Raw genomic sequence first — 21,877 nt, forward strand, 5'->3', positions numbered from 1 at the left:
GGCAAAGCAAAGCAGGAACACAAGGCTACAAGGGTTTATGCTCAGCAAAGAATGACTGAGCATGCAGGGTTTAAGTAGCAAGGTTGGAGCAATCAGTGCGAGAGATGGAGTGGAGGCGCAGCCCCTGCGGGAGCAGGGATTGGACAGAGGATGCAGGAGACAGGTGAGCAGTGTTAGCAGTGATAGGAATGTTGCCACGCAGCTGGGGGAGCGGTGCACGAACGTCGCGTGAGCGACGCGAGCGGGGGGCGGCCAAGCTTCGTGGTGTTTGCAGAAAGCCTCCGTGTGCGCGCTCGCTCTGTAAGCGGCGCGGAGGGGTGTGGAGCAATAGGTAACGAGGGAACATGTTGCCCGATTCCTTACAGTTGGTGGATTAATCCGAAGTAGGGTTGTTTATAAACACGGTCCATGGACTAGAGTAATGTTAAATCCGTCATCAGATTATTTAAAATTCGAGAAACCAAGCTTTATGGATTGATCTTAAATTGTGTGGATTAAAATTGGTACAATCTGAAATCTGATTCGAATGCTCTGATCGTATTTTCAATAAAAAACTGGGAAAATCCGGGAAGGGGATTTGGACCAGTCCACCCATTTCTAGCTTTTGCCACTACTCCATTAAAGAAAACATTATAGAACTAGAAAAGGTGCAGAGAACAGCCAGCAAATTAATATTTATTTATTCATAAAATGTTTTACCAGGAAGTAATACATTGTTACCTCTCGTTTTCAGGTATGTCGTGGGCACAGAGTTATGATGACAGATATATGGTTATAAATACATAGTTACATTAAGTGAACAAGGTTATACATTATATACAAGACATTGCATGCACATTAAGAGATAGTACAGCTAAACCCCGTTATAACGCGGTCCTCGGGGTCCACCCTGAGACCACCGCGTTAGTAACGGGGTCGCGCTAATTTTTTTTTTAAAAATGGCCGCCGCGCGCCTGATCGGGAGGGAGGGAAGGAAGTGAATTAAATAAATAAATAAAAAGTTTTAAAAAATGGCGGCGATTCATCCCTCCTCCCTCCTCCCTCCCAGCCCCTCCCTCTCAGCCCCCTGGTTTTGCGGTGCGCGGCAACGTGTGTCTGTGTCTTCCCAGCCAGATCTGCTGCTGCTGCTACTGCTGCAAGAGGTTAGGTGTGTGTGTGTGTGTGTGTGTGTGTGTAATGTGTGTGTGTGTGTGTATATAATGTGTGTGTGTGTGTGTGTGTATGTATATGTACTTCTATGTCTCTAACTAGAGGTGGGATCCCTCACATTGTTCCTGGTAACTGCCAATTATATATGACTGATGTTTGTCTAATCTCTCTATTAATGAGTGGGCATTTTTTTTTTTAATAAAATATTTATTCTACTACATTCTCGAGCGTGCACTTCTCAATTTTGATATATAGATATCGCAGAAAGCAATACAATCATTGTTTAATATCTGAGATTGGTGCAGTGTTTATAAAGAGTTAGCAACGCATTGTACAATCTCCCTGACTGTGAGGGGATAATGTGGCCTTGGCTTGATAATTTTCTCCAGTTGCGGTGTCACCTTAACAGCAGGGGTGAGGGGGTTGGCAATGCATTACAGACCAATGTGTTGCTGACCGTGTCAGCGCTGAAGGGGTTGACACAGTCACTGGGAGAAAGCGCAGCAGGTTACACCGAGATGTGTTCTTAACCCTTCCGGCTTTGATCGAGTGATTTCGGCAGTGATCATAAAGATGCCAAAGTCCAAATGCCTTCGGTTAGACTGTCACTTTAGTTTAAGTGGCAGTGATTAGTGTGGTGATTTCATCCCCTCTCCCCAATTAGTGGGACTTGAAAGGCCTGTTGCAAAGTCCCCATAAATCACCCACGATCGCCGCAGAGGTGAGGGGGGTGCTGACAGGCAGGGGGGACCTGGCTACATAAGTAAATCTAATCGGGTGTAAGAAACCCCATATAAGGTGTGTGTGTGTGTGTGTGTGTGTGTGACATGTGAAAAACGGGCTGGTGGGCTGCTGACATGTGAGGGGGGGTGGGCTGCTGACATGTGAGTGTATTGTGAGAGCTGTGTGCAGTGAGTGTGTGTGCAGTGTGTCAGTGTGAGCAGTGTGTGCAGTGTGTGCAATGAGCAGTGTGTGTGCAGTGTGAGCAATGAGCAGTGTGTGTGCAGTGTGTCAGTGTGTGTGCAGTGTTTTTTTTTTTTTTTTTTTTTTTTTTAAACGGGAGCCACGGGAAAACCGCGTTATAACCGAATCGCGGTATAGCGAGGCGCGTTATAACGGGGTTTAGCTGTATATGTTATAGGCGTATGTAACCGTTACAGACAAGATTAAAATGTGAGACAGTTTTAGTTTTGAATGAACTTAGACTGGTGGTGGCTGTGAGAGTCTCCGGTAGATTGTTCCAGTTTTGGGGTGCACAGTAAGAGAAGGAGGAGCGTCCGGATACTTTGCTGAAACTTGGGACCATGAGCAGTCTTTTGGAGTCAGATCTCAGATGATATGTGCTACATGTGGTATGGGTGAGGAGCTTGTTCAGAAAGTATTTGAAGGCAAGACAGGAAACCCACCCACAGACTGTTTCGACCTTAATGGGTCTCATCAGTGTGGAGTTGGTTATAACAGTCTCGTAACTCCGGAAAGGGTTAATGCGAATAAATGTAGGCTCAAATCAATCTCATTATTTTGTAGTTTTGTGCGATTTTCTTTATATATTATTCATATAATCACCACTTTATCTATACACTCCAATTTGTTTATTCACTATTCTTTATCTGAGCGCTGTTTTCCCCCTGTTTATATTGTTCTTAACCCCACTGGCAGCACGGATTTAGACCTAATCAGTTTTATTTTCGCATTATATATTAATATTTTTGTTATAGTTAGTGTTAGACATAAGTATAACATGTTGAAATCGTGTACTGGTCGTCATCTTAGGCTGCGCTTATAGTGCTGGCGACGCGACGTCGCTTCAAAACAAATCCATTGAGTCTGTAGCATGCGCTTGTAGTAGGCGCGACGGAGCGACGTGAATCTCTGTAGTCGGTAGAATTTGATTTTTACAGAGACGGTCTCATCATGTGACAGGCTGTAACCAATCAGATAGATAGTTTCTGATGCATGGAGAGGGGGAATGTGTCTGTGTGTGAGTGCAGGGAGACGGGGGTTGTGGGATTGTGTGTGGGATTGTGTGAGTGTGATTGTGTGTGTCTGGGATTTTGTGCGGGATTGTGTGAGATTGATTGAGTGTGATTGTGTGTGTGAGAGATCAGGGCTGCCAACAGAAATCATGGGGCCCAGGACAAATGAAAGGAGCAGCCCCCCCTACCCCCCCCAACCCATAGCGCACCTACCACGGAAATATTTTTTTAACGCGTAACTTTTACTTAACCCCCCAATACATATAAAAACAAACCCCACCCCCCAATACATCTAAAAATATACCCCACTCCCCCCCAATACATCTACAAATATACCTCACTCCCCCCAATACATCTACAAATATACCCCACTCCCCCCAATACATCTACAAATGTACCCCACTCCCCCAATACATCTACAAATATACCCCACTCCCCCCCAATACATCTACAAATATACCTCACTCCCCCCAATACATCTACAAATATACCCCACTCCCCCCAATACATCTACAAATGTACCCCACTCCCCCAATACATCTACAAATATACCCCACTCCCCCCAATACATCTACAAATGTACCCCACTCCCCCAATACATCTACAAATATACCCCACTCCCCCCCCAATACATCTACAAATATACCCCAACCCCCAATATGTCTGAAAAATACCCCAACCCCTCCAATACATCTAAAAAATACCCCAACGCCCCCCCCATACATATATAAAATACACCCCCAATACATATAAAAATCAGGCTTACCTCGAGGATTCTCTCAGGTCGGGCTGGTGGCTACAGGGGGGGGGGGGTTGTGTGCCGGTGGGTGGGGGCGGTGTGGTGGTGGGGGGCGGTGTGGTGGTGGTGGGGGGGGTGTGTAGTGGGGGGGGGCGGTGGTGGGGGTGGGCGGTCTGGTTGTATGGGGGGCCGGTGGTGGGGGGGGTGGCTGGTGGTGGGGGTAGTGGCTGGTGGGACTGCGGGGAGCTGGCGGTGGCAGGGGCCCGGCTGCAGGTCACAGCAGTTGCTGCCGGCCCTGCCCTGCTGCAGACACCTCTCAGTCCCACAATGGCTGCTCGTGCGCATGCCGGGCCTCCCTCTCATGCCAGAAGCTTAGCCCAGCTGACTTCCGGCGCTGCCGAGAGACCCGGCACCGGGTACAACGTTTTATTATTGGGGGTGTATTTTTATATGTATTGGGGGTTAAGTAAAAGTTGTGTGCTAAAATTTGTTTTTCCGTAGTAGGTGCGCTATGGTTTGGGTGGGGGGCCCTGCTCCTTTCATTTGTCCTGGGCCCCATGATTTTTGTTGGCCCTGATTGTGTGTATGTCTGTGTGTGTGTCTGTGTGTGTCTGTGTCTGTCAAGTGAAACACTATATGAACAACTATAAAATAGTAAATTCTCCCGTAATTAAAAGTACTGTAAATTCAGCATACAAACAGAAATTACAACTCCTCTCCATTTCAGCCTTCCCCCTTGCTCTTGTCCCTGCCCCTCTGCCTTCCATCACTCCCCTTGTAGCAAGAGACGTCTCCCAAACTCAAATTACAACTTTCGCTTGGGCTACGGAGACGGTAGACGTCATCCGTAGCCGGCACTATAAGCGCAACCTTAGACGTAATGCCTTTGCAGAGCGGTTTAGCAAAGATAACTCTGTCCCAATTGGCAATAGAACTCATATGAAAAATCAAATTTCTAAACTTGAAAAGTTCTTAAAAGATGAAATGAGACACTGGTGGGACAGTGTCTCATTACAGAAGTACCTTGACAAATTGATACCAAGGGGTTTGAGAATGTAATCTACTTTCTTTACTAATGAAGGTTTTAGTAAGGATTGGAATGAAATTCTATCCAATTGCTCAAACCCTTATGAGACATTAATTAGCTATGGAGAAGAAAAAACTCAAAGAAATTGAAACTGAGATAGAAACAGTATATAATGTTCTTAAAGAACTCAAGGATACTGAGGGTTTTTTCTCACTTGATATTGAAACTGAAATAGTTGGCCGCAAAAATGGTAAAATGGCAAGGGATCAGGATGATTACTCAAACAATAGAGTGGACTCTTGGAGCTTACATAAAACAGATACCTTTAGGAGTCCATCTGGATCGTACGTTAACAAAAATAAAAATCTCAAGAAATTCACTCTTAACTCTTAAAATCCACCCAGGGTTGATCATGATAAATCCAGACCTTTTATAGAGAACCAGTTCTCCTGTTTAGTAAACGAGGGATCAAGTGCTTTGGGTGATTCCCGATGTGAATGGGGAGAACAAGTCCCTTTACCTTCAGAACATTTGGGAGCTAGACTCAAAGATCTGCCTCATACAGACACTAATCATTTTTTAGAGAAGGTACCCAAACATTTGTTTTCCAAGGAGCCACATCGGTCTCCGTCCGAGGAACTGAGCACACAGTGTCCCACACCTTCATTTAAATGAGCATGTTTAGTAGAAGAAGAAACAGAGCAGGGAGACAATTCCAAGAAAAGAAGGCACTTAAAGTGAGAACTTGTACCACCTGAACCAAAAGGTATATTTAATCTATCTTCTCATTTGCTATCCCATGACCAGATCAATGTTCTTAATAGGGGTCTGTCCTATTGCCCCAATGCTTATTCAGACCTATTCGATTTGTTTTTGTTTGTGGACCTTAACCGGTTCATACACAAACTGACATTAGAAAGACATTTTTTACTGAAAAATTGTGGAACTAAATTTATGCCATTGTTTGATATACTGTAAACAACCTTGATCCGTTGGATAATCTTACTGGTTTATGGTTGGAGTCCAACAATGACTCTAATGGTGATTTATTTCCAACAGGACAACATTGTGGACCCATTAATGACTCTCTGACAGACCTATTGGACTTGAAGACAAGAGATAGGAATACTCGGCACTCACCCAAACATAGTAAAAACCAGTATAGCAGCACCATCTTGTGGTGTAGGAAATTACAACAGCAGGGGATGCTCAACACTAAAACCAATGTTTAAAAAAAAAAAACAAAAAAAAAAAAAACATTAAGAGTGGAAAGTGTATTAAATAGATACACACACTAAAAAATGACAATAAATAATGAACAAATAAATAAAAGCTGTATCAATAACTCAACTTCTAAAAAGAAACAGCCGGGTTCCTCCAGGAGTAGAGGTACAAGAAAGGTGAGAGAGTTTGTTGAAGGCAGCAGGCCACTATGGGTTAACCGTACTCCAGGCAGACTATGGCTGCTGTAGTGATTGCTGGTGATTGTAGGAAAAGCAGAGTCTTGACAGGGAAAGAAGACAGAGAACTGATGGTGCAGTATGTTTAAAAACTTTTTAATAAACAATGCACACAATAAAAATCCCCCTCTAATGGACACTCACATTTGTTTAAGCCATTCAGGACATAAAATGGTTTCTTTGCTGATGCGAACAGTCTCTTTTTCATCCAACTCTGGGTACCTTTGTGGGTCTTTGCCTCCTTGGTTCGCCTCGTGTTTCTCCCGAAAGCGGCCGCTGGGGTTAGCACTCTGCTCGCCGCAGGGCTTTGACGTCACTATTATCCGGTCAGGTTGGCTTCCACCTCCTCTGGTCACTCTATGCATTTCGCTAGTTATGGTCTAGCTTCGTCAGGAGTGTAATGCGATCTACTCTACCTACACTTAAAGTCTCAAACCTCTTCCTATTGGTTCGGACAGAAACTTGATTAATGCATGTTAAAAACTGATTCACCATGCCTATAATATTACAATATCCTTTCACAGTCCTTAATACGACCGCATAAAAATAAACAAACAGAATTCCTCCCTTGCAGGGTGTCTAAGATATAATTATAAATGCTCCGTATGCTATTTAAATCTTATAAAGTTAGATTACTAAATGATACTCATAGACAGCTATAGTCTCTAATACAGAAATGCTGATTTGTCAACCGCTTAAAAATGAAAAGAAAGCATATGCGATCAGTTCTAATAACAGTAATTAATCCTTCACCACTATTGCTTTTATCTTCCATAGTTGGATTTCTTCGCAGGGGTTCTTGTTGTTCCATAGATGCTCCCCAGAAAAAAAGACAGACCACATATACATATAGGTCAATGGGGAATAAGTGAATCTCAACTTCAATAATCCAATCTCTTAAAACATAGCAATTCGTAATACTTGATAGTAATAATTATCCATGTGCATATAGAACTCCATTTTTTTAATATATACAAAAATGTACAAATGACAAAGTATTTATTTCTAATATAGTTCATAATTAAGCTTAAAGCTGCAGTTCAGTCTTTTTTTTTTTTTTGCATTTATTTTTTTACTTCAATAGTTTCATGTGGGCAATCTCTAATTAGCTAAAGAACAGTATAGCTGCAGGTCAATTCGTTTTCCATGTATTGATAGGTCGAAATTTGGTGACATATTAAAAGCTGGCATTTGTTTATAATCTGCTTGACTGGCAGTGGAAGCTCATGAATATTCATGAGCAATCCTGCACAGACAAGTGCTAGAGGGAGGGCAGGGCTGACAAAGGGGTGTGCCAGAGCTTGTGACAGGACATGAAGGGGCAGTGCCTTAGCAAATGGCTGTTAAAATAGAATACAAGAAAATTGGTCTTTCAAAGTTTTTTTTTTAAAAACAGAAAATGCTAAAAGTATTTTTTCTTACTACAGAACTGATTTATTAAAAAAACACACATGCAGGATATTGACTGAACTGCAGCTTTAATAGAAAGCAATAGATACAAATTATATAAAAAAGCATAATTCAGTATATCATACAAACATCTATAAAAAACTGAAAATGAATTAAAACATTTAAAAATAAATTAAAAAAACAATGTATATAATATAAATTTATAAAAATAGATAAATAAAATATTAAAAAATATATAACAAATGTATATATAAAAATATTCATAACTGTTTATCATATTAAAAGAATTTGGTAATTTGGATTCGACTGTGACACATTAAAATTAGCACCTGTATTATACTACAAACACACCTAATTCTATATATTCAGTCCAGTTGGTGCTAAAGTTTTAAGCCTATGAATCCAGAATGTTTCTTTCTTAGTTAGTTGGGTATCCCTATTACCTCCCCTCCAGTGTAATGCCACCTGCTCTACTCCTTGGTATTTTAAACCTGCAGCATCACGGTCACAGGAGACCAGGTTTATTAACACCTTTTTATACCGGAATCATTGATTGAGCAAAGCAAGGTGGTAAAATAAATTGTAATTTATTTCAGGAAAAGACATACACACAATGTAACACAATTTACAAGGTTAACACACTTACTTGAAATGGGGCTAACGAATAAATCTATCCTTAAAACGAAATTCACAAAAATGACCTCTGTAGGAGCCCTTTTCCTTGACCGGTAGGTACTCATTAATGTCCTGGAACTGATTTCGGCATGCAATGTCTACTGGGACCGCTACGTTCTCAAAAGCAGGACGTAGAAACTTTTCTGTGTTGAAATCCTTGAAGCCGGCTCACGTCTATTCAGTACAGAGCATCTTTGAATTTGCCTCTGTCGGTTTGGCGCTTGGAATCTGCGCTCCTGATTGGCTGCAAGGCTCCTTATGGGTTTCAGTGTCCCATTCACAAACCTCTACAGCCTATCAGAGTGTGGGAATTCTCCTGCCAGCCAATCACCGATTTGCCGGTATTTTAAAGCCGGATGGGCACCGTTTCTCAGTCTGTAAAGGGGCATGCGTCAACATGGCACCTCTGCCTCTTTGCATACTGAGCCCACCCGCTGTCCAGGCTCCACAGAGTCTGGGGTTGGGCAACTGGTGGCCGGATAGCCCTGTGTTAGCCCAGGATGTGGGTACTCACGCAGAACTGCAGTACCCATCCTGTTCTAACACCTTGGCATCCCTGAGGCTTTCAAGTCCTGTCTTCTCACAGACCCATAGGTACCAAGCTTGGTAGCCATCTGGTCTGCTTGGAATTCATGACTTGGAAATCTCCCAGTTCATTTACAGGTTACCAGTATATATACTTATTAAATATAATCCTTTAATAAAATATACTGTGTCCTGTCTTATGGACACAGTATATTTTATTAAAGGATTATATTTAATAGGTATATGTACTGGTAACCTGTAAATGAACTGTCTAACTCTGGAACCCCTATACATAGCCACATTCTGTAAAGACTTTCTCCGACAAACCCACTCTGAAACTTACAGCCTAGAAATCTCCTGGTCCCAGCATCTCTTGAATGGCAAAACACACAGAAATCTCTAATGTCGCATAATTTGCACACAGTCAGAGTAATGCATTTAGGACATCTGGGTCCAACTCTAGGACCTGTGATACAATCACTGTCCTCAAGAAGCTGGAACAGTGCAGTAAGTGTGCTTTCCAGTCCACAGAAAGTTAATTCCTCAAAGAGAAGCCAGCAGCAGCTGCTAACTAATGGCGTTAAATCAGACTCCTTGAGTGAGCAAGGAAGTGGTTTAAAAAACAGACTGAAAGCTGCTGTGCTGAGAGACTGTTTTCCCCAGAGAGGGGGGGAAGTAGAAGTGCTCCCGAACTGCAGAGTAGTTTCTCTGGGCTCAAGTGGGGGCTGAGTTCCCCTAAGAACAAGGACGACAAGGCCGTACTGAAGCAGGGACGTCTGCTCCATTAAAGGACTAAGATAAGCAAAACCCTTATTATTGTATGCAGACACTGTGTTACACTGTGGCATATACCAGGGCATGTTTTTGGCTTGGGAACCAGCTTAGCTGACCATGCAGTTAGTGAGGGCGAATGTTATGGTGCAGTTAGCTTTCCCTAAAGGGAATAGGTGTTTATTTTCTATGATTTGGTTTTCTTAAAGGACAGTGCACCTGGAGTTTATTTGTTTGTGGCTAATAAACCACTACAGTTTCATAACGTGTCTAGCGTCTTACTGACCCTGCCGCGAGGCCCCCCTGCCACTGACCCCAATACACGGATCAGGGGTAACCAAGTGGGCTTAACCTTTATTAGTGAGCTGTGTGTTAGAATTTTTCTTTTGATATTACTTAGATGTTCCAGAATATGTATATGTAATGGTCTCGTACTTTTACCCACGTACTAGAGGTACATCTTCTGTAATATTAGACTTGAACGTACATTTCTCTGTGGACTTATGTTTACAAGCTTTGCAGCTGTAACATCTGTTAAAACTTTTTATTCCGTTTAGCCAGTTATCTTTTACTTTTTCTTTTGTTAATGCACTTGGTGCTAACCTGTTTTTCAAATTCGCAGATTTTTAAAAAAATCACCCCCGGGTACTCTGGAACGGAGTTTTTAAAGACTGGATCACTTCGGATCAGATGCCGGTGCTTGTTTATAATTCTTTTTATTTGTTTAGCATCCTTGTTATATATTGTGAGGAATGCCCATTCTATTTGATTTTTTGTATTTACGTTTGTCATTTCTTTTTTTTATTGATTATGTTGTTTCTCTCTAGTTCCCTAGTTCTATTTAGAGCTGTGTTTATTTTATCTTGTTTTTAGTTTCTTTCCAAGAATTTTTCCGTCAGGATTTTTGATTGTGCCTCAAACGTTTCATTATCCGTGCAGTTCCTTTTTATCCTTCTATATTGTCCTTATGGTATATTCTCTACCCATCGTGGATGATGGCACTGCTGTTTAAAAAAAAGTTTTTACTATCTACAGGTTTAAAATATGTTTTAGTTTGTATTCTTCCTTCTACGTAGATTGTTAGGTCCAGAAAATCAATGTAAGTGGAACTGGCGATGTGTGTGAACTTAAGATTAAGATCATTATTGTTTAAAAGAGCCATAAAAACATTAAAACTCTCTACATCTCCCTGCCATATAATCAGTACGTCGTCTGTGAAGCGCCGCCATAGTACCAAACCCACATCAAGTCCTGCTTGGGGCCAAACTATAGATTCCTCCCAGACTCCCATGAAAAGGTTTGCGTAACTGGGCACGAATTTGGTCCCCATGGCGGTTCCACAATTCTGCAGGAAGAAATCCCCATTAAAATTTAAAAAATTATGATTCAGGATAGAAGCAATGCTTTCTATAATAAAATCTTCTTGTAGGGTGGACATCTCTGGGTCTCCCATTAAAACTTTTTTGATGGCTTCACAACCCTGTATGTGTCCTATTGATGTATACAGTGATGTTACATCCCAACTAGCCAGTATTAAGTCATCCTTCCATTTGAAGTTCTCTAATATCTTAATTACATCCGTTGTATCTTTTAGAAATGATCTTTGAGTCTTAGCGTACTTTTGAAGGAAGATGTCTATATAGGCTGATGGATTTTGCGTGAGTGAGTTGATACCCGAGATGATCAGCCTACCGGGTGGATTGGTTTGTGATTTGTGTATTTTTGGTAGGTAATAAAACACAGGTAATATATGGTCTTCTGCTTTTAGGAATTTAAATTCTTTTTCATTAATGATACCTGTTGCTTTGCCTTTTTCTAATAATACTATCGGTTATTTTTGGAATCCTTTTGTAGGGTCATGGTCTAATTTTAAGTAGGTATTTTGGTCTCCAATGAGTCTTTTTACTTGTGAAATGTAGTCTATTTTGTTTAGTATGACTACACTTCCTCCTTTATCAGCCTGTTTGATGTTTTCTTTACTGTATCTTCTGTTAGTTCTTTAAGTGCTTCTTGTTCCAGTCTATTTAAGTTGTGATTAAATTTGGCCTTTCTGGTTGTTAGCTCTACTAGGTCATTTTGGATTAATTGGTTGTTTAGTTGTTTTTTAGATCAGTGTGAATAAAATTCTGTGTTGGAGCCTCTGGTATGCTCGGTAGAACAGTCCTAGGGCTCCCCCAGTTTCTGGTTTCGGCCTCTCTGTTCAAAAATAATCTTTTGACCGTTAATTTCCTTATGAATTTTTGTGCGTCTATGAACAAATCAAAGTCACTCGCATGAAGGTTGGTGCGAATGTTAGACCTCTCGCTATAACTTTTTTTTGGTTGTCTGATAATATTTTGGTACTAAGGTTAAAAATGTTTGTTTTCCCTACCTTGCTGTTTTTTTTTCCTCCGGATTTAGATTTTGTCCCTCTATTTCCTCTTCTTCATATTTTTTTGTTGGTTGCTACTGTCTCTACTTCCCTTAAGGCTTTGGTCCCGCTGCGTCCGGCGGCGCGCACGGCAGCGTGCCACCAGCCCCTTTCCTCCAGTCTGGAGGTCCCCGCTGGCTCCTTCCGACGTGGCTGACTGCGTGCTGTGACGCGTCAGCCGGCCGATGCTGCAAGCTTCTGGTGATCAGAAGCGCTGACGCGTCACGTGGTGCAGCAGTCAGCCAATAAGGAGGGAAGGGAGGTGGCTACGGGGAGGGAAGGGAGGCGGCTACCCTGTCTGTGCAGCCGTGCATAGAGCCCCCCCCCCCCTCCTCTGGTGCCCGTTTCGCAGGCTGCCCCTGCTCCGGGAGGGGAGAGAGGGGGGGGGCTCCGGGAGTGAGAGAGGGACCGACGGGGGGGGGGACACACAGCACAAGAGCCCTCGAGCCCTCCGCTCAAACCATGCCCCTCCCCACCTGCTCAAACCACGCTCTCCCCGCCCTCCCCGCCCCCAGCTCCCGCTCCCTACAGACCGCAGGGAGCGGTTAATTGCCTCTCCACGCAGCGTCTGTCTGCAGTGCGGGTGCGTGGTCAGAGGCAGCGGGGCCTTAGCCTTAGGGGGAAGAATTGATTGATTATCTCCCTGATAGTGGGAGACCTCAACTGTTCTAAAAAAAAAAAAAAAAAAAGACGTGTCTCGCAAGTCTCTGAGGTCCTCATATCTTTTTGGGGTGTTTTTTCTCTGCTCTCTCTCCTATACTCTCTTCTTGGTGAATATCTGTCATCTCTCTTATTATAATTCTTTTTTTTATAATTGTCATAATTTTGTCTTTGGGGTTATCTCTCTTTCTTTCTGGTGTTTCGTGCCTATCTTTCACATAGGATGGATGGTTACTCCATTTAGGCTTGTTTATTTGTGATCTATCTTTGTTTCTCTCTGATTGGTCTCTCTTATTTATTTTTTGTTCTTTGGTTATTTTTTTATTATTCTTGTGTACAGTACACGTTCTTTATAGTCTTCCTTGTCCCTTTTGAACTTTTTAATTTTTATTGTTACAATATTTTTCTCTAGTATATCAATCTTCTTTTGGAGTTCTTTATCCTTTTCTTTAATAGCTACCGTCTAGTCAAGTGGGCTAAGTGTATCTTTAATTGCATTATTTTTTTCATCTGGTTCATCGAGATGATGTTTCTTCTGTTGTCTAATAATAAGTCTCATTAGGTCTTCTGACCCTTTATCTAGGATTGCGTTCCATTCTTTAATGAAGCCTTCATCTTCCAGGTCAAAAGAAGGTTCCTTCTCTAATCTAAGGCCCCTTGGTATCCTTTTAAATTCTATATATTCTAAGAATGTTTTGTCCCACCACTTCTTGGTGTCTTTAATAAGCAGTTTTTCAAGTTTCGTGAATTCAGTTTGAATTAAATTTGTATTATTAATAACTTGTGGTTCATCAATTTCAATTAGTTCTTTAAGGTCTAGATGTCTGGCTAGCCTCTTTGAAAATACATTACTGTTGGCCATATTTGCCTCTTAGATCTCACAGCACTAATGTGCGTAGAAAAATGCTGCAGATCAATACTGTTTGGGTATGCTGCCCTAGGCTGTGTTTATAGTGGAGAGTGACTGTGCTCTCCAGCGCTGATGCTCACCTCTCGCTTACCAAGCGGCTGCTTTTAATGTTCTTGCCCATCCGATAGAGCGTGTGCTCTAGTAGGCGGGGCTTGTGGGCAGAGGTGGGTCGGGAGGCGTACCTGACAGATGTCATTGTGCAGCGACGTCTCCACAGGGTGTGATGTCACAGTGCAGCGACCACGAGGAACCAGCGAGGCACAAAGAAAGTGAGGCAAAGAGACAGGCAGCTAGCCTAGTTGTGGCATTAATATTCATTATATATATATATATATATATATATATATATATATATATATATATATATATATATATATATAATGCCATTGTCAAGAAAGACCAAGAAGCAGCTATGCTCATCTTTATCACAAACATATTGTGTCCTGTTTTTATGTGTGTGTGTCGTAGTGACGATTGAGTGCAATTCGGTCACTCTGCTTGTTTGTGTGTGTTGGTGTCTGTGTCCGCTATGTGGCCACATCCTATGTCCCTGAAGTTTCTATATAAAAAGAACATATACATTGAACAACAAAACAGTACAATGTTTTTTGCAACGCAAAACTGTGTAAAAAATAAACAGTACAAACAAACCCCCCTCTTGTTCCCCCGATGGGTCAGTTTGCCCCCCCACCCCACAGCAGCCCGTTTGCCCCCCCACCCCACAGCAGTCCATTTGCCCCCCCACCCCACAGCAGCAGCAGCCCGTTTGCCCCCCCACCCCCCATCAGCAGCAGCAGCAGCCTGTTTGCCCCCCCACTCAACAGCAGTCCATTTGCCCCCACAGTAGCAGCTGCCCGTTTGCCCCCAACCCCCAGCAGCAGCAGCCGTTTGCCTGTGCTGTTCTCTGTGCTGTGCTGTTCTCTGATTGGACGGCAGTGGGTCACGTGACTGCACCTCCTCTCCAGCAAGCACAGAAACACAGATTTGCCTGTAGCTGGAAGCTGAGCGAGGTTCAGCAAGCGTGAGCAAGCAAGTGGAAGCTTTCACTCAGATAGGCACCATAACATATAATGGGTCTCTGAATATATGCTAAGCGCGCTTCAGCAAGCACTATACAACTATAAACACAGCCTTAGTCAAATGGGGCTGGAGGCTGACTTGAAGACAAGAGATAGGACTACTCGGCGCTCACCCAAACACAGTTAAAACCAGTATAGCAGCACCACCTTGTGGTGTAGGAAATTACAACAGCAGGTGATACTCAACTCTAAAACCAATGTTAAAAAATGAAGAGTGGAAAGAGTGTATTAAATAGATACACAAGCGAAAAAATGACAAATAATGAACAAATAAATAAAAGCTGTATCAATAACTCAACCTCTAAAAAGAAACAGCCGGGTTCCTCCAGGAGTAGAGGTACAAGAAAGGTGAGGGAGTTTGTTGAAGGCAGCAGGCCACTATGGGTTAACCGTACTCCAGGCAAACTATGGCTGCTGTAGTGATAGGTGAAAAGTTGCTGCTGATTGTAGGAAAAGCAGAGTCTTGACAGGGAAAGAAGACAGAGAACTGATGGTGCAATATGTTTAAAAACGTTTTAATAAACAATGCACACAATAAAAATTCCCCCTGAATGGACACTTACATTTGTTTATGCCATTCAGGACATAAAATGGTTTCTTTGCTGATGCGAAAAGCCTCTTTTTCATCCAACTCTGGGTACCGGTGTGGGTCTTTGCCTCCTTGGTGGCACTCCGTTCACCGCAGGGTGGACAGCGGGTGGGCTCTCTATATGCTAAGAGGCAGAGGTGCCAGATTGGCATATGCCCCTTGACAGAATCCAAATCGGTACCCACCCGGCTTCAGCATACTTGCAAATCAGTGATGGGCTGGCAGGAGAATTCCCACGCGCTAATTGGTTGTAGTAGTTTCTGAATGGGACTCTAAAACCTATAAGAAACCTTGCAGACAATCAGGACCTCAGATTCCAAGCGCCAAACCATAAGCGGCAAATTCACGTAACAAAAATGATGCTCTGTGAGAAATAAACGCGAGATGGCTTCAGAGATTTTACTTAAGAAATGTTCCAAGTCCCGCTTTTCATTGACGTAGTGGTTGTGGCTGGTATTGCATGTCAAATTGCGTTCCAGGACTTTCGTGAGGACCTCCCGGTCATTGGAAAGGGCTCCTACAGACGTTGGTTGTTAACATTTCGTTCCAAGAAAGATTTATTTTGTTAGCCCTGTTCCCAGTAAGTGTGTTTTCAGTGCAAATTGTGTTACATTAGTCTAATCGTGGAATAAATTACAATTTACAGTTAGGTCCGGAAATAATTGGACACTGATACAAGTTTTGTTATTTCGGCTGTGTGCCAAAATAAATTCAATTTATAGTTAAATAATGAATATGGGCTTAAAGTGCAGTCTATCAGCTTTAATTTGAGGGTATTCACATCCAAATTGGAGGATGGGTTTAGGAATAACATCTCTTTAATATGTAGCCCCCTCATTTTCAAGGGACCAAAAGTAATTGGACAATTGACTCAAAAGCTGTTTCATGGACCTGTGTGGGCTATTCCTTCATTATTTCATCATCAATTAAGCAGGTAAAAGGTCTGGATTTGATTCCAGGTGTGGCATTCGCATTTGGAGGCTGTTGCTGTGAACCCACAACATGCGGTCAAAGGAGCTCTCAATGAAAGTGAAACAGAGCATCCTTAGGCTGCAAAAAAAAAAAATCCATCAGAGAGATAGCAGGAACATTAGGAGTGGCCAAATCAACCGTTTGGTACTGTAAGGAATCGGGGACCACGTCCCTCGCGGCGTGACCCCTCCTTACCCACTACCAGTACTGCAGCGGCTGCTGCCCCCGCCCCCCGTCGCTACCCATGCCGCCGCCCAGCGCATACCTTGAACTCCGCCGCGGCCGCCACCTTGGATTCTGATGCTGGTGTTACAGAGCGCGCGCTTCCTTCAAGGATTTATAGCGCGCCCATTATGCTGTCTCCGCCCCCTGCTCGGCGTGGGAGTCTTCACCATGTCTCCAGCACTCTCAGCTGTACTCTACTACTTCCTGGTCTCCCAGCCACTCATGAGGAGCTCCTCGACACGCCCCCGCCATGCCCCTCGTCCGGATTTGTCACTGCTGCTTTAAATATCCTGCTTTGCTTTCACTTCCTTGCTCTGCATAGCTCCTTGCTACCTGTGTTGCCTGGAACCTGTGTCGTGCTCTCTTTGTGTTTATTTCCTACAGCTATTGATCCGGCTCGTCTGAATACCCCCTCTGGCTCCTGAACTGGGCTTTCCTACAGACTACTCTACCTCTAAGACCCTCGGACTCAGCTACGGATTTTGACTACGGAACTTTCTATATCCTCGGACTCGGCAAGTACTTGACCATTCTTTATCTACATCCAGTCCTGACTACGCCACATCCTGGACACGCCCCCTCTGATGTCGGTGCGTATACTCTACATCCCACCTCAGTACAGGGGACTGGTCTGGTCTGCGGGCTGCACACCGTGACAGGTACATTCTGAGAAAAAAAGAACTCACTGGTGAGCTCTGCAACACAAAAAGGTCTGGACATCCACGGAAGCCAACAGTGGTGGATGATCGTAGGATCCTTTCCATGGTAAGGAAAAACCCCTTCACAACATCCAGCCAAGTGAAGAACACTCTCCAAGAGGTAGGCATATCATTATCCAAGTCTACCATAAAGAGAAGACTTCACGAGAGCAAATACAGAGGGTTCACCACAAGGTGCAAACCATTCATAAGCCTCAAGAATAGAAAGGCCAGATTAGACTTTGACAAACAATATCTAAAAAAGCCAGCCCAGTTCTGGAACAGCATTCTTTGGACAGATGAAACTAAGATCAACCTGTACCAGAATGATGGGAAGAAAAAAATATGGAGAAGGCTTGGAACGGCTCATGATCCGAAGCATACCACATCATCTGTAAAACACCGTGGAGGCAGTGTGATGGCATGGGCATGCATGGCTTCCAATGGCACTGGGTCACTATTGTTTATTGATGATGTGACAGAAGACAGAAGCAGCCATAAATTCTGAAGCGTATAGGGATATATTGTCTGCTCAGATTCAGCCAAATTCAGCGAAGTTGATTGGACGGTGCTTCACTTTACAGATGGACAATGACCCAAAACATACTGCGAAAGCAACCCAGGAGTTTTTAAAGGCAAAGAAGTGGAATATTCTGCAATGGCCGAGTCAATCACCTGATCTCAACCCGATCGAGCATGCATTTCACTTGCTGAAGACAAAACTTAAGGCAGAAAGACCCACGAACAAATAGCAACTGAAGACAGCTGCAGTAAAGGCCTGGCAGAGTATCACAAAGGAGGAAACCCAGCGTTTGGTGATGTCCATGCGTTCCAGACTTCAAGAAGTCATTGCCTGCAAAGGATTCATGACAAAGTATTAAAAATTAACATTTTATTTATGATTGTGTTAATTTGTCCAATTACATTTGAGCCCCTGAAATAAGGGGACTGTGTATGAAAATGGTTGCAATTCCTAAACGTTTCATACGATATGTTTGTTCAACCCCTTGAATTAAAGCGTAACGTCTGCACTTCTATTGCATCTCGGTTGTTTCATTTCAAATCCATTGTGATGACGTATAGAGCCAAAATTATGAAAATTGTGTCAGTGTCCAATTATTTCCGGACCTAACTGTAACTATATTGTGTGATTAAACAGCGCACCCAGCTATTTACAGTCACTTCTGGAAGAACGTGTCCGGTTTCTCACCACCGGGTTTTTTTTTAACTCACTATGTAAATAATGTAAACACTAAGAGATTGATTCATGTTACATTTTTATTTATTATTTTTTTGTTGTATTCTCTATAGAGGTAGCTTCGATGACCAGTCTTCTATTAGTCTGAGTATAGCAAGTACAGCTCAACCCCGTTATAACGCGGTCCTTGGGGTCCACAGCCCCTAGACCACGTTATATCTGGGATCGCGTTAAAAGTTCACCGGCAGTCATATTTTTTTTAAACCTCCATTTTGCCGCGCGATGACCTTACCGGCATCTCTCTCCTCACTTCGTAGAAGCTTTACTCTCTGCAGCCGTCCACGTGCTCTCCTTCTCTCGTGTGTAGTCTTTTTTTTAATTTTATTTTAAACATTCAATTAAATGCTTTATTGACTAATGGACACACACAAATTGAAGATTAGTACATTTTGTATTAGACACATGCAGGAATTGAACTCAGGACCTTCCACTACCAATGCCATATCTCTTACCTCTACACCATAGGAGAGTATACTCTGATCACTGTTAAGTTCATTTCTAGATGTCAGTGATATCACACAATCAGTGTGGTGTAGGGGTAAGGTTTGCTTAACTAGCATATGAAAGGTCCTGGGTTCTATTCCTGTATGATATGGTATAATTAAAAATTTAAATAATGATTTATAAATAATTATTTTATTTTTATTATGTTGTATAATTTATAAATGAATAATAAATAATAATAATATACAATAATTAATTATTTATTAATAATTATTAATTAAGTATTAAGTATCAATACTGAATACGTATTAATAATTATGATTAATGATTAATGATTAAATAATAAATTAATAATAATTATTACTTTATTTACTAATATGTATTATTAAATATTAATAAATAATAATTATTAATTATTATTGATCATTAATTATTTATTATTAATTGATTATTTATTAATAATTATTAATCATTAAGTATTATTAATTGCTTATTTCTTAATACTCATTAATAATTAATATTATTTATTTATTATTAATGAGTATTAATAAATAATCAATAATAATTAATAATTATTATTAATTAATAATGTATTATTCATTTATAAATTATACATGGTCCTGAGTTCAATCCCTGCATGTGTCTAATACAAAATGTACTAATGTTCTGTTTATTCTTCCCCACTGCACCCCTTCATTGGCGATTCAGCGCTTCTATGATAATAAGGTCGAGCGGTGAGCCTTCTCTTTTCTTTGTATATCTGTTACTCCGTGTATATCAGTTTGCAATTTGGGGAGTGTTTTATAGAGGTGGAAACATACACCCTATTGTATAGATTACTGAATAAACATGGTGTCACTTTGCATACAACATGTGTGTGTATTCTGCCTTTGACACCAAAGGAATGATGCCAAGGTTAAAGGGACAAGCATTATACACTTTGATTCTCACAAATATATGAATAGCAATCATTTAATTTCCTGATTTGTGTTTGTCTGACTGCAACTGTACGCAAATGCATATTCATGTACTTTTTAACATTGTTATTTTACTATTTTATTGATATATTTTGCCTAAAATTGCAGGTTCATAATGAAAACTATTTCTGTAACCCCATGCAGTCTTGAAGAAATTACAAAAGTAATGTATAATTTAAAATAATACGTATCTACAGCAGTGTTTCCCAACCGTGGTTCCGTAGCACCCTGGGATTCCGTGAGAGGATGAAAAGATTGCCTTGGGTTTTCCCTGTTCTCCCAGAGCAGGGAGAGAGCAGGGCAGTTTCCTCTATCCTGATTGGCTACTGCTGGGTATTGCAGTCAATCAGGAGGAGGTGTCAGGGGCCTGTGGGGTCAAGCAGAGGAGGAGGAGGAGGAGGAAGCAGCATGGACAGTAGAGAGGTGAGGCTGTGTGTCTGTCCTGTGTGTATTTGTGTGTGCATGCGTGTATTTTTTATGTGGCGGTCCTCCGTGTGTGTGTGCTTCTGTGACTGTCCTTGTGTGTGTGTTTTCTGTGACTCCCCTGCCCCTTCTGACTCCTGTGACTCCCTGCACCCTTTGACTGTCTGTCTCCTGTCACAGTCTTTCTGGCCTGTTTTTTTGTGACCCTGTCTGTTGTAGAGGATGCCTGAGCAACTGAGCACTGTGGTTAGGGGTGTCCCAAGAGAAAAAAAGGTTGAAAACCACTGGTCTACAGTGAAGGACAGGTAGAAAATTGATTTCAAATATTGCCATAACACTTAAAGTACAGCTTTGAATCATAGTTAAACATCTAGCCTCCCTTAAGCACTCATTCCTCTAATAAATCATAAACATATACGTTGCATATACAGTATGCAAAATGGGAATAATGTATTGATGCAGCGGCTGTTATCCGAACATTTACCTGGGTACATTTTGTGTTGTGTTGCGCGTCGGTTGCGATATATTCACAAGTTTTGCTGCTGCAGACATAATGGCCCATCGGATTAACACACCAGGGGTCGCTGCTGTGTGAGTCCTACCGGGACCTTTCTCTAATAGACGCGCAGTAAGAGGCTGAATCAGTCGCTCTATCTGCATGCCTCTCACAGGGGATCGCGGGGGGTTTATTTAATTTTAAACATTATAGTAATGTAGCAGGAGCTGAACCACATCGGTTTCAGGTCCGGGGACCCCCTACTTCCCGAGATTCAGGCCCCGTTATGGGGTGCCGGTATCTCCTAGTATGCATGGAAATGTCCCGAAACATTTCCATGCATAGGAGATACCGGCAACCATGCACACAATGAGATACAGCCTGGGGCCTGATTAAACATGTGGTCCTTCCCCCCTCCCCCCCCCCGCCCCTCCCCCTCCTCCTCACAAGCTCAGGAAACTATACTGCCTGGGATCGGTCAAACAGTTTTGTTAGTAATACTCTGAGCTGGCAATAAGATTTATAAATTAGGATTTCGCAGAACAAATATTTTCTAGCAGGGGTGCAAAAAAAGGTTGGAAAGCACTGCTCTACATGAACCATTACTTTTGTAATGCCAAATGTAACACTGCATAATTTGTTACACAGTAACTTGAATTAAAAAAAATAAAGTGGTAAGGATACATTTTGCCTCCTGAGCATGTCCTGTTCTCCCTGCTGCCATTTTTTGCATTAAAAATCATTATTAATTTCTAGCATCAAAGGTAACCATTAGACTGCACTGGACTCTAGGAAGAGGTTCATCTTAACCTCCCAGGCACTTCATTTTTCCAACTCTTATGAACAAAACATCAGATTTAAAAAATAAAAACAGTTGGAAAGGGCAAAAAGATAAATGCAAAAAATGCTTCTTTAATAAAACTGTTGAATTTGTTTCCTTTTCATTTTCACATAGTAATTTTATTATTTTCTTACTTTCGTAAAAGCTCTGTCTACTGTATATA

The 21,877-nt window shown here is 42.0% G+C and overlaps 1 protein-coding gene across 2 annotated transcripts in view; it reads left to right on the forward strand.

Moving 5' to 3' along the window:
* Positions 1-21,877, forward strand: part of CEP170 (centrosomal protein 170) — a 233,486-nt gene that overhangs the window by 105,116 nt on the left and 106,493 nt on the right. The gene's annotated exons all lie outside the window — the stretch shown is intronic.

The sequence above is a fragment of the Ascaphus truei genome, chromosome 4 (assembly GCF_040206685.1).
Source record: "Ascaphus truei isolate aAscTru1 chromosome 4, aAscTru1.hap1, whole genome shotgun sequence".
Classification (NCBI taxonomy): Eukaryota; Metazoa; Chordata; class Amphibia; order Anura; family Ascaphidae; genus Ascaphus; species Ascaphus truei.